Genomic DNA, 13,964 nt, shown 5'->3' with positions numbered 1-13,964 from the left:
CAGACGCTCAGAGACAAGCTAAAACTGACCAAGGTTATAAGCTCACATCTGACCCACTGAGTCAACACATAGGGAATGTACCACGGGACAAGGAGTCGATGTCCTGGCTTGTTCCAATCATAAGAACTTTGTTGAATTTGTCAATGTATCTACTAGTAGCCTTAATTGAGTACCATGTACATAAAAATCCTGGAAAAAACCCTAATCTAGGCAATTTCTTCAAAGCCTATCTCCGGTCCAAACAGCAGAAATGCAGATCATTGGGATTTTTTTTCTTCCTTAAAAATACACTTGTTATTATATCTAAAATGCCAGCTAATCAGGTATCAGTCTCTGATACCAATTCGAATTATTATTGAGGTGAGAGACAGTAAATATTGGCATTTCTTACCAAAAAAATGCCTCATTGCTCACCAAGATTCACATGGCTACAAAGAAAACAAAACCAGACAAACATTCTAGAGGACTTATAATTCTGCCTCAAAGAGCATGCATTCTATTGGGAGATGATAGAGCAAAGGAAAGGCAAAGTAATTTTGGGGTGAGGTGAAGGAAGGGAGAGAGAAGATACCCAGATTTATGATTTCAGTGGCATAGGGAACTCTACATAACGTCTATATATCTTGCTCTAGGATGCTGAACTGAACATTCTGTTGGCACAAGAAAAATCAAACTCAAAATGCTCCAAACAGAAGTCATTCTCTCCCTGAACCCCACCTCTTCCAAGTTTCCCTAGCTCTGTCAAGGGTACCACTCTCCTCCTATTCACCCAGGTTCCCAACTGCAGTGTCATCTGACTCTTTACCTTCATTCAACCCACCTATGTGATTGGTTGCCAAATCTTGCATTTTCTACCTCGATAACATCTTTCACATTTACCTCCTTCTTTCTACTCATGGCCATCACCTTAGTTCAGGTCTTTATTATCTTTTGATTGGACTATTGCATTAGTCTCCTCATTGGCCTTTCTGCCTTGAGTCTTTCCAGTCCACCTTCCAAATCCAATCTACCAAAATGATTTCCCTAAAATGCAGATCTGATCATATCATACCACTCTTCTCAGTAAGCTCTAGTGGCGCTGTAATGCCTCTAGAACAAAGAAAAATCCCTTTGTTTAGCACTTAAAGCCCTTCCAACTGGCTGCATCCTACCTTTCCAGCTAATATTGGACATTCTCTCCCTCCCCATATTCAATAGTCTGCCCAAATAGACCTTCAAACTGGCAGTCCATTCCTCATATACAGGTGGGCATCCCATATTATATATAAAGCTATATTTCCTCCTTCCCTTTGCTTCTGGAGAGTTCTGGTCTCCTTCACACTCAACTCAAGTACCACCTTTTTAATGATTTGAAGCTTGTCATCTACCTGTTGCTAAACTTTCTGGATGAAAGGCCATACGCTGGGGGGCTAAACTCTTTTAGCTCTTTGGTTACTACTCTGGAGCCTCACTGTCCTGATTGATGAAAATAACACATGAATATACCCAGTTAGCCACAGTAGCATTTCATATTCTAAACCAGCGATGGGCAAGCTTTTTAAAGAGGGGGCCAAAGGAAAGGAAATGTTCATCTGTCGTTTCTTAAGCGACTCTTTTGAAGTTTCATTGTATTGAATCCTACTCATTGTATTCGTCAGATTAGGAATAATGTCCTGCAGCCAGATAGAACATTTCAGGGGGCTGCCTGCAGGCCATAGTTTGCCCATCACTATTCTAAATCAGACATATCAAACTTGGCCGCAACAAAACTCTTGAATGGGGCCCAAGCCAGATTAAATGTAATTGAGAAGGGGCAGCTGGGTAGCTCAGTGGATTGAGAGCCAGGAGGTCTCTCAGGAGAGACGGGAGGTCCTGGGATCAAATCCAGCCTCAGACACTTCTCAGCTGTGTGATCCTGGGCAAGTCACTTGACCCCCATTGCCTACCCTTACCACTCTTCCACCTAAGAGCCAATACACAGATGTTAAGGGTTTAAAAAAATGTAATTGAGAAATGTTTAACAAAATTTAAAAATATAATATGACATAGTTAATGTTCATTTGTGGTTTTCTAAGTCATTCTTTAGGGATCCATTTCTATTTGAGTTTGACACCAGTATTCTTGTTTATCTTCTTGCTCTCCCTCCTTCCCCACTCCCAATACCCTCACTCCTTGGGCAGGCCTGGAACAATAATCATGAGCTGTCCTTTGATGGAAGCTATGGATTCTAAGAGGAAGAGGGATAGGCATATTACCTTACAAACACAGGAAGCCTCCTACACAAAGGGATCATGGTGGGAGATGGAGTATTGTGCTCAGGAAACTTTGAATGAATTCGGAATGAATGAGCACAATAATATGGGTTAAGTGGAGTTAAACGAAATAAGACAGAGAAGTGAATCAGATGATGGAGAGTATTAAATGTCAGACTGAGGATTTTGTATTGTATCAGACAGTAGGGAGACACCAAATATTTTTTAAGAAGAGGGGTAAGAGTGTTATGTCTGTGCTTTAGGAATAAGTTTGTCAGCTACCTGAAGGATGGATTGGAGGAGGGAGCTACTGCAAGCAGGGAGAACAAGAAGTCTTCTCTAAGGATCTAGGCAACAGATGATGGTGGTCTGAATAAGAATAGGAGTTGTTTGAATGAACAGGGGACAGATACAAGAATTCCTATGGAAGTAAAATCAATAAGATTTGTAACTCATTAGGTTGGGGAAAGGAGAGAGAAGAGACATGGAGGAAGGACGGGCTGGAGGAGAAATATAAGTCCCATCTTAGACATACTGAATTTGAGACATCAATGGGCTATGCAGGTGGAAATGTCCAACAAGCAGATGGTAATGGGGGACTGGAGTTCAGGAGAGATATAGGGAAAAGATAAATTTAGACGATATCGGAGTAGGGTTGACAATCTAATAGGGGATAAAATGCAAACACAGATTGCTAAGAAACAATATTATTTGATGTGTCAAAGAGTTTCAAAGCACAGTGCAATATGAGGTCTGAAGATAAACACGGGGGACGAAAGCTTCAGGGAAAAGGTGGCAGCTGAGTTGAGATTTAGAGAATGTATAAAATTCAAAATACAGGGTGTGGAGAGGGAGGGAAAGATGGTACCGTGCAGGTGTGGCAATATGACTACTGACCAAAGACCCATAATCTATTCCTTTCATCTCAACCCCAAGAAACCTGCAAAAAGCAGAAAGTAAAGTAACTCGTTTTAATAGGTGAGACCACTGGAGAAAAGCAATCTGATTTTCCCCCAAGTCATCAAACATTTCTTGAGCATCTATTGTGTACAAAGTACTATCTTTGCCTTTGCAGATCTCATAGACTAGTAGAGGGATAAAACACCAACGATAACAATTACAATAGATATTATTTTATGAGAAGTGAATTAGAAAGGTACAAACCAAATGCTACATGAGGTCTATCTATGTAGGGTCATTAGTGACAGGAGATCTAGGAAGGATTCCTGGAAGAGGGTATATTTATGTTAGCCTTAAAGGATGAGCAGGAATTCAACAGATCAAGCAAGAATTAGAGATGGAGGTCATTGCAAACATAGGTGAGAGTGTGAGCCAAGGTTGAGAAGCAGGAAAGGACAGGTCCTTCTTGGGAAACAGAGAGGTAGGTAAAATGGCTGGTGAGTAGAATGCTTAGCAGAGAGTTATGAAGTAAAAGCTACAAAAGTAAGATCATCCTTCAAGGTCACATCAACTCTGAAACTCATACTTTCCCACTTCTCCCTCTGCCTTGAGAGTGGGGGGAGTGCCAAGGGCAGTGATCTCATTATTTCTTACCCGGCTGCAGGACTCCATCATGCCCCTGCGCTCAGTGCCCTCCTAGCCCTGGCGGGAGGTCCCATAGGGTGGTGGCAGGAGCCGGGACACGTTTTTAAACCAAATGAAAAAAGAAACAAGGAAGCCAAGGAGGTAGAGTAGAATCATTAACAAAGTGCTAAGAGTTCAGAGAATCAATCAATGCAGTAACTTCTCTATTATATAGCAGGACCAGGAGAATGACAGGGAGGAGTTAAGTCAAATAAATGGTTAGTGGAAGGATGAGTAGATATGCCACCTTACATACAAGTACCCCACTTGCAAGGAAGCAGAATACCACACTCCAACTCGCCAGGACAGAATTCAATCTTTCCACGGTTCACTCCCAGGGAGCTTGTGGTGACCCAGGGCTTGCATTAGGAATGCCACTCATCACTGGTATGCAGCTGTGCAGGGCCAGTGATCCACAGAGCATTCTGGAACCACACAATGCCAGCTAAAGGGAACCCAGCTCGATTTCAGTGAAGAACAAAGCTGGCGAATAATCTGAAGAAACAGACTTCCTTTCCCTTGCTTCCATGATGTCCCTGGGTTTTCTTCTTCACCCTGTTTTCCTTCCTACCTCCATTGGGTCCTTGCCTGCCATTTCCTCTTCCTATAAGAGAGCTCATCTTGACTACCTGAATCAGTGAAAATGCATGCCCTGAAGATATGTACAAAGAGCCCTGCCTGGGCTTTGGAGACCCTAGACTTTGCTTTGGGACTCTGACACTTACCAGTTTTGTAGCCACGAGGAAGTCAATGAACCTTTCCATGACTTAGTTTCTTCATCCATAAAAAAAACCAATAAAGCTCAGGATACTTGCCTCCAAAGGGTTGCAGTAAACCTTTAAGTGCTCTATCCGTGGGGGCACTTATTATTAGCATCAGTGCAATGCAACCAGAGAAGAGATAAGAATGGTAGGGAAGTCTGTGCTTGATCTGGAAAGAGAGTTAGTAGACCTGGATTCTGATTCCAAATGTGCCACCAACTGACCTGAAGGAATGATCAATTTGCTTACTCCTTCTAAGCCTCATTTTCCTCAATTAGAGAGACCTATGTCATAAGGTCTTGGGGTTGCGGTTGGACAGGATTGTCAAAATCAGCTAGTCTGACATTCTTATTTCACAAATGAAGAAACGGAGGCTAAGCAAAGTGAAATGACTTGCTCAAGATCCAGAGGTGTCAAGGCAGCAGAAAGCGGGTTGAACCCAGCCCTGTCACTTTACTTCATGGCTTTTCTGCACTTGCATCAGCAGATGATCTCAGAGGGCTTGGTTCACTCAAAAAGTCCAAGATTCTTAAGTTTGGATAGTTGCTGGCTATTTATTTCGCTTAACTATTATAATTCTCAAAGCAATGTAAGACACTTCAGGTTATTTATAGCTCTGTTAATATTCATGTACTTAAGGAGATCTTGTCTTGGAAGCATGTTTTAACAAATCACTTGTCCATTAACATATGTGTGTGTGTTTGTCAGATGTGTGTACTCTGTGCATGGGTGTGTGTATGTAAGTATGTAGCCTCAAAAGATAGAATTGCCCTAGAAAAACCAGGATCTCTCTCTCCCTGCATGCTCCCTCTGCTTCTATTCATTTCTTTATTTCTTGAAGAGTCAAATGAGGAAAACGCTACTGAGGGTCAGTTTACCCATCCCTACTAGAGTCCCAAGACCCTACTCCTGAAGTGACTTTGCAGAGCTTGGGATCCAGGCTCCATCTTTACTAAAGAATCTCAAGACTGGAGCCACACAATTACTACTCTATTCTCATGATAAGTTTTCGGACTTAAAAGGGGGGGGGGGTTACTACTTAAGATGAAGAACAAATCCATGTTGGCTTTTAGTAAATCAAATCAAAAAGGACATGTTTGGTCACAGGGCAGGAACCCATTTCGAGGACTCTGAAATTGAATTACATTCACTTGTAGAAGCAAATACTGATTAAACACACAGAGTCCAAAGAAACCAAGGGGAAAGAACCCCTATTTCTCTAGGATGAGAAGCAGGGTTGCATAGTGGAAGGAACAATAACCTGCAAGGCTGAGGAGCTGAGTTCATGTCTTAGTTCTCAGGAGTACCAGCTGTGTCCCCCCTGTGCAAATTACCTAACTGTTCTGTGCCAGTTAAAACCTGGGATAGTATTACTACCGTCTTATAGGCCTGAAGTGATCTCTTTTTTCTCTGAACTCCCACAGAACCACAGAGCTCTGTTAATGCGAATTTCGACCTCAGAATTTAGTGTTAGGCTCAGAAACTTTACTTTGGAACAGAACTTATCACCTCAGTAGACCGTAAGCTTCATGAGGGCATGTCTCGCTTTTTACTCTTCTCTTTTCTAGCTCTAATACCTAGCAGAGTACCTTGCACACAGCAGAAAATCAAGACATATTTGTCATATGAATTGCATCATACACTGGCATTCATGATGACTTTATACCAATTATATGGAAGCCAGGATCACAATAAGGTTTTGTTAGTGAAATCCATACGAATATGAAGGAGAACTAATAGTATCATTAGTCTATCAACTTCTATAGATGAATTAGCACTGCAGTTAAGAAATGAATTTGTTTTCCAATTTTCCCAGCAGTTTTTGTCAAATAGTGGATTCATGTCCCAGAAGTTGGGCTCTTTGGGTTTATCATACACTGTCTTGCTGACATCACTTACCCCAAGTCTATTCCACTGATCCTCCTCTCTATCTCTTAGCCAGTACCATATAGTTTTGATGACAGCTGCTTTATAGTATATCTTAATATCTGGTACTGCTAAGCCACCTTCCTTCACGTTTTTTTCATTATTTCCCTTGATATTCTTGAGCTTTTGTTCTTCCAAATAAACTTTGTTATAGTTTTTTCTAATGTAGTAAAAATGTTTTTGGTAGTTTGATAGGTATGGCACTAAATAGGTAAATTAATTTGGGTAGAATGGTCATTTTTATTACGTTAGCTCGTCCTACCCATGAGCACTCAATGTTTTTCCAATTGTTTAGATCTAGTTTTATTTTTTTGGAAAGTGTTTTGTAGTTGTTTTCATATAATTGCTGTGTTTGTTTTGGTAGGTATATTCCTAAGTATTTTATATTGTCTAGGGTGATTTTGAATGGTGTTTCTCTTTCTACTTCTTGCTGCTCTAGTGTGTTGGAAATGTATAGAAATGCTGATGATTTATGTGCATTTATTTTGTATCCTGCAACTTTGCGAAAGTTGTTGATTATTTCTACTAGCTTTTTAGTTGATTCTATAGGATTTTTTAAGTAGACCATCATATCATCTGCAAAGAGTGATAGCCTGGTCTCCTCACTGCTTATTTTAATACCTTCAATTTCTTTTTCTTCTCTAATTGCTACTGCTAGTGTCTCTAGTACAATGTTAAATAAAAGAGGTGATAATGGGCATCCTTGTTTCACTCCTGATCTTATTGGAAAGGCTTCTAATTTATCCCCATTGCATATGATGCTTGTTGATGGCTTAAGATATATACTGTTTATTATTTTTAGGAAAGAACCTTCTATTCCTATACTTTCTAGTGTTTTCAGTAGGAATGGGTGTTGTATTTTGTCAAAGGCTTTTTCTGCATCTATTGAGATTATCATGTGGTTTTTGTTGGTTTGCTTGTTGATATGGTCAATTATGTGGATGGTTTTCCTAATGTTGAACCATCCTTGCATTCCTGATATAAATCCCACCTGATCATGATCAATAACCCTCTTGATCACTCGCTGGAGTCTTTTTGCTAGTATTCTATTTAAGATTTTTGCATCTATATTCATTAAGGAGATTGAACTCATGACTGAGTAGGATCAGAGATCATACACTAGAGAGCCAGTTAAATCATACCAATGTAAGGATTAAAAATGATAAAGGCTGATATTATGAGGAAAAATAATATTTTAATTTCCATGGCCATGTTGGTAAAAATATATAGACCACGCCTGACTATTTTTAAAAATGCCGCCCGTCCACATCTCCTCCCATCTTCCTTCAGTAGCCAAAGAGCTCGTCTCAAGGCCAACCTCCTAATTTAAGCTGTGCTATACGTTGGGGACATCACCACGCCCCAAACCGGAAACCCATTGGATCACGGAAAACTTAGTTTCAAAGTCCCCCACATGTCCACAGGAAGTCTGTAAAATAATTTTAAATGGGACCCCCCTGAATTCCAAATAGCACACCAAGAGAATGTGTATCGTGTTTCTAATGAATCTAAGCTGCTGACAGAAGACCATTTATATAATATTAAAGTTCTCTTGGTGATCTTAGATGGCTATGAATCATGGGATGTGGACATTCCATAAGAACCAACACTGCCAGGAACCCAAAGGACAATGCAACAATATTTGGTGGGCATAAAGAGGTTGTAGCACAAGATCAATAATGATTTGTGCCAGAAGACTGGCATAAAATACATCAACTGGAATGTATACAAGAAAAAGAGGTAAGCCAATCATGTAGTAAGAAGGAGAGGCAAGAGATGAATTGTCAAGGCCCCTGCCGATGTCTCTGAGATAGTCGAAGAATCAGGCAAAGGCTCCATTAGGTGGTGATGCTCTGGAGGATTTATGGGGACACATGGCTAAAAATCTCAAAGCATGAGAAGATATGGAGGGGCTATGATCGAGAACAGTGCAGGAAGTACACAGAGCACAGGAATCAGCAATCCATCAAAGTAAATAATAAAGAATGATTTACAGACCAGGCCTGATTTTATTCAATTTCTGGTCTTGTCAGATGGAGGGAAACTATTACACTCAACATTGGGGGGAATATCCATTAGACTACTTTGCCTATAGCATAGAGTGCATGGTGGAAATTAACGGGGGATAAAGCAATTCCACCCTGTAGGGATCAGAAGGCAGAGGGCCTTCTATGCCAGAGGAAGGAGTTTGGGCTTTATTCTTAAGATTTCTAAGCGGAAAAATGAGAGGATGATGGCTCTGTTAGTAGCATGTCTGGGAGAAAGGAAGAGGAATATATTGACAGCAGGCAGATCAGTGAGGGGGTGACTGTAAAGTGATAGATAATAGGGGCCTCAATGAAGGTAGTTAGTGGCAATGGGAACAAAAAAGGAGGCTGCCGCAAGAGGCATTTAGAGGAAAAGTGAGCACGATTTAATGATTCCGTAGATTAGAAGCTGGCTCATAAGAGTGATGAGTCAAAGATGACTCATCTAGACTTATAGTCCAGAGAAGTAAAAAGATGGTGATGCCGATAACAGTAATAGAGACAACAGAAAGAAAAACTGGTTTGAAAGGAAAGATGAGGAGGAGTCTGGTTTCAAATGTAGTTGAGTTTCAGGTATTATTGGTACAATCAATCAAGTTCTATCTGTGATGGTTTTGAAAGGAAAAATGCAACAAATTCACATCTAAAACGGCTACTTTCAATTCTACATTTCTGACATTCTTCCTAATACATCTGGAACTGTCTGAGGCGCAAAAGACAGTCTCTGCCCTTGTCTTGTTAATTGTGACAATGCACGTGTTAGAGCCCCCAAAGATCTACAAAGGAAGAGCTATATAAAGTGCCTGCACTACTACTGTCAGTCTGACTGCATTGCCTCCTAAGGGCAAGAAGTATCTGACTTGGAAAAAGTTTTCCCCAACTGACCCATTGCTCACTGCACAGACTGATGTGATGCTCAATTCCTACTAGGATCCGTGACTTGGTAGACCAAAGAATTAGTGCATTGCAAAGTATTAACTATATATATATAATACATATTCTATTATTAATCATGCTGTAAAAACCTCAATAGATCAACCCAATAATCCTTTATTATGCTTTGGGGAAATTCCTATTTGGAGAGGGAGAGCAAAAACGTCTCTGAGTTAGATTTCTGCTTCTGCAATTCACAGGCCTGGCCAGCAAAGAGCGGTGAAGATAATTGGCAGAAATGAACTTGCTATCCCCAATGTGGTTTTTGTGGGGGTACTTTGGTGAAGAGGAGAACAATATTTTTTACATTTGCACATTCTGTTTGCAATAGAGGGGAAGAACCCCTGTAGGTCAGCTGTAAAATTCAAGCAAAAATCATTGTATTTACTTTAATCACTTATTTTTAAAGTATGTATTTTTGTATCTCCAATTTCATAATTCCAACATTTAATGATGATTAATTGTAAAGGACACATGTAAGACAATAATGCAGCTAAATGATGCATTTGTAATTCATGTGAAAACAACATAATTAGTTCTCCACGGGTTCATCGATATATTATTCTACTAAACAGAATACTTGAAGGTCCCACTTGAGTTTTAAATGCAATATGAAGCCTTTATTTTAAGCATGGCTTCCTCTGTGTAATATTCTCATAATTATTTTCCAGCAACAAGAAATATTAGGTTGATTATTTTTATTCTAGCTGTTATCCTATCATGCTGTGAAGAAAGCAAATGCATGAATTCATTTATTTCAATACAAAAGTGAAGTATGGAATGCTCTAGTTTAAAATAAGTAGAATAAACAACCAGAATAAAGAGATGACTTCTAAGGTGAGAAACTTCATCAGGAAAGGATGAATTGCAAATATTAAATAAGAAAAATGTGATCAGAACGTAGCAAATATTTTATTGCTGGCAAGAAAGCAAGACAGACTGAAACAACGAAACTCCCAAAGCTCTGAACAATGCATTAACAAAGAGAAGTCCATTTTCCTCAGTTCAGAATTTTTTCCCTGGAGATAAACTAGTAGCTTCTAAGGTGCAGCTTCATTCTAGTATATTGGAAGCAAGTCGTCTTTATTCCTTTATCTGATACTGATATGCAGAAAACAAATTCCCCAGCACATTACTGTTGCTGAAAAACCAACCCTGTTCCGAGGATGTTCTGCTAGGCTTTGAGTACTATTTCGGGACAGCCCCTCAACAGCAAACCTCTTGAAGCCTCTATTGATTTTGTGCCTGTGGCCTGCCCTAACTGCTGGTTCCAGCAAATCAACATCTCACAAAGTACACAAGGCTTTCCAAAAGGAGGCCGAGGCCACGAACCCAACTTCCCACACAAACAGCCCCACAAAATACTTTGCAGCCAGGGCCAATGGTTTATTGAGGAATTCTGTGACTACAAAGGACGGCAATCATAGGTAGCCTGGCACATACAACCGCCTGCCACTGTGGCCATATGTAAATATGGCCAAAAAGGAGAGAAAGTCAAATGGGGGCAACACAGGTCCCCAAAGAAGGGCTGCAGGGAGAAGACTAGCACTGAGAAGGCCAAGCAGGAGAGGTATTCCAAGGTAGGCTGCAGGTGGGTCAAGGTAGCAATGGGACGGAAATAAAGCTACAAAACTGAAGCACACGAGTGTCAGGGAGGTCCCTACCTAGCTAAGTTCAATTAGCATAAGAAGTGCAGACAGCGAGAGCCTGCAAAAACTAGCGATATATATTGGGTACTTCCAATACCCAGTTCAGCCTTTTCGACATGAAGCCTTTTTGGATCCTTTCAGTTGCCAAATGCCCTCCCCCTCCCTCACCACCATATAGCTATAGGTATGCTTACCTTATTTTTACGTGAAGTCTTATTGTCTCCTTCATTAGAACAGAAGCTCCTTGAGAGTAGGGACTGTTTCATTTTTTTGTACCTGTCCTCCTCAGGTCTGGCATGTGGTAGGTACTCACCAAATAATTGTAGATTGCTTGATCGATGAGGACTAGCATATGAACAACTAACATCACATTATTATCCTTGAAATACTAACCGAACTGGAGGAAGACTTCTAGTCCACATGGCAAATGGAAGATTTGGGCAAAAAAATGACACAGCAGTTGAGAAGGCAGAGATTTGGGCTAAGAGGATGCCCATCCTAATGATCTGGGGAATTATAACAACTTTGTCTCCATTGTCATCCTGCATCTCCTTCCTACTCACTTTCTCCTGAGTTTTCAGGGCACTGATCTCTCTCCCTCTCGGAAACTGCGGTTGGATATATAAAGAAAGGAGTCACTTTCATAGAAATATAACATAATTTATATATAACATATATATATAAATATAACATAAATTTAACATAATATAAAATAATAAAATAATAATATTAAAATATTAATATAAAAATGAAAAAGAGGTGATACTGTATGGGGGGGGAGTGTATGAACATGTACGTGTGTCTGTGTGTGTGTGTGTGTGTGTGTGTGTGTGTGCGCGGGTGTGCGTGCGCGCATGCCTTCCCAGTTTCCTTTGCTGGATCACCATTCGCTATCTATGATACTCTCTCAATGTGGTTATATCCCCTAAAGTTCTCTCCTTTCTCAATACTCTCTAAACTGGTGATATCATCAGCTCAGATGAATTTAATGACCATTTCTGGGAAAATGACAGTTCTCTTTAGACATCCATCCCATTTCCCATTGGAGCTATAATCACGCGTCACCAATTCCCTATTGAGTTTTAACTGGAGGGTGCAGAGGAACCATGACTGAACTTCATTTCCACCCCAGCTTCCATAAGCTGCTGGACCTCTTCTGAATTTTCTGAGGGAGCCGCCATCCTTCTAGTCTCCCAGGTTTACATCCCATTTCCAATCACTTGCCAGATCTTACTGTTTTGTCTTGAGATCTCTCTCATATATCACCTCCTCTCCACCCACTCTAGTATAGGCCCTCAGACCTCTCATCTGGCATCATTTTATAGCTTCCTAATTGAGGCCGTAAATTGAACTCTCTGCCTCAAGCCTCTCCCTATCCCAAACCATTCTCCATAGAGGGCCTAAAGTTATATTCTTTTTTTTTTTTTTTAAGTGACATACCTTAAGGGGAGGTCTGACCATATTAGCACCCTCAGACTCAATAAACTTGCCCTGAGGCAACTCGCTGAACTTTTGTCAGTTCAGTTTCCTCATCTGTAAAATGGGAATAATGAGAACATCTACCTCCCAGGGTTGTTGTGGGGAGAAAGCAATATAATATCTGGAAAGGCCTTTGCGTATTTAAAGTCCTACACAATTTTATCATTATTCGTGTTACCTACCTTTGTGATCAAATAGAAATTCCCGTTTGGCTTTTCACAAATGTAATATCACAAATCCGCTTCAACCTAGCTTTCCAGCCTCCTCTTTCTAAGTTTCTGCCGGTCAGCTCCACTCCCATTTACTTATGGTTTGCCAAGAGTTTCCCTCACAACCAACAACAACTCAGTATTACAATATCAGCCCCATTTGACAGAGAAGAAACAGATTTTCAGAGGCTTTTTTGGACAGTGATTTTAGCCTGGTAGATAAGAATGTCTGTAGAGAATTTACCAAAGATTTTAGCCAAAAACGTTCTTTTGAAAGACATTGAAAACACTAACAGAAACGACCAGCACAAAGTTTCAAGCCCAGGAACCTTGTGGTATACTTTTAAGAGTACACATGACTCCTCATTCTATACTCCGCAGTACAGCTAGAGGCACATTAATATGGGATTTATATTAATTTATATATATATATTACAATATAATGTATAACATACTATAATAATCTTATATAATAATTTCTATGTATTTAATAGCTTTTCTCACCACAAACATGAATTAGACATTGTAATATTCTCCCCATTTGACAGATAAGAGACTTTGAAAGGTTGCTGCTTGTCTGCAGTCATCATAAGTGGGCTTATTTATGAACTACTTCCCTTCCCCGCCCCCCCCCAGGATTATGAACCTAAGCAGGTGAGAACACAGTAAGTAGGTGGTTTACCAAGATTTTAGCAAAGCTTATTCTGTGTTGAAAAAAACCATTTATTTTGGTAGCACAGTACAATTCATTCTTTCAGATATTGAAAACACTCAAAGAAATGACTAGGTCAAAGAACTCCTGGAAATGTATAACTTTAACATTTTAGAGTCCAGCTTCGTTATACATGATTTCTTCTTCTGTATTTCATAGTACATTTGGACTCACATTCACATGGGGTTTGCCTAGAGTTTTCCTTACAATTATGAGTTAGACATTGTAATATCTTCCCCATTTGGCAGATAAGAACCAGACTCTTTGAGTACTTGCCCACAGTCATAGTAAATAAAAGGCTTATATTCCAGATGAACCATATTTTCCTCCACCACCACCACCCATCCTTTTCTAGGATTACTAACCAAGATTGATAGAAAACTATATTTCATTCTTTCAAAAGCTGAAAACACTCACAGAAATAACTAGTTCAAGCATCAGAACTCCTGGAAA

The 13,964-nt window shown here is 40.0% G+C and overlaps 1 protein-coding gene across 1 annotated transcript in view; it reads right to left on the bottom strand.

Moving 5' to 3' along the window:
* Positions 1 to 13,964, bottom strand: part of DIAPH2 (diaphanous related formin 2) — a 923,935-nt gene that overhangs the window by 81,609 nt on the left and 828,362 nt on the right. The gene's annotated exons all lie outside the window — the stretch shown is intronic.

This window comes from Gracilinanus agilis, chromosome X, assembly GCF_016433145.1.
Source record: "Gracilinanus agilis isolate LMUSP501 chromosome X, AgileGrace, whole genome shotgun sequence".
NCBI lineage: Eukaryota > Metazoa > Chordata > Mammalia > Didelphimorphia > Didelphidae > Gracilinanus > Gracilinanus agilis.
The sequence above is the reverse complement of the archived record's forward strand: the minus strand, read 5'-3'. Positions and strand labels throughout refer to the sequence as shown.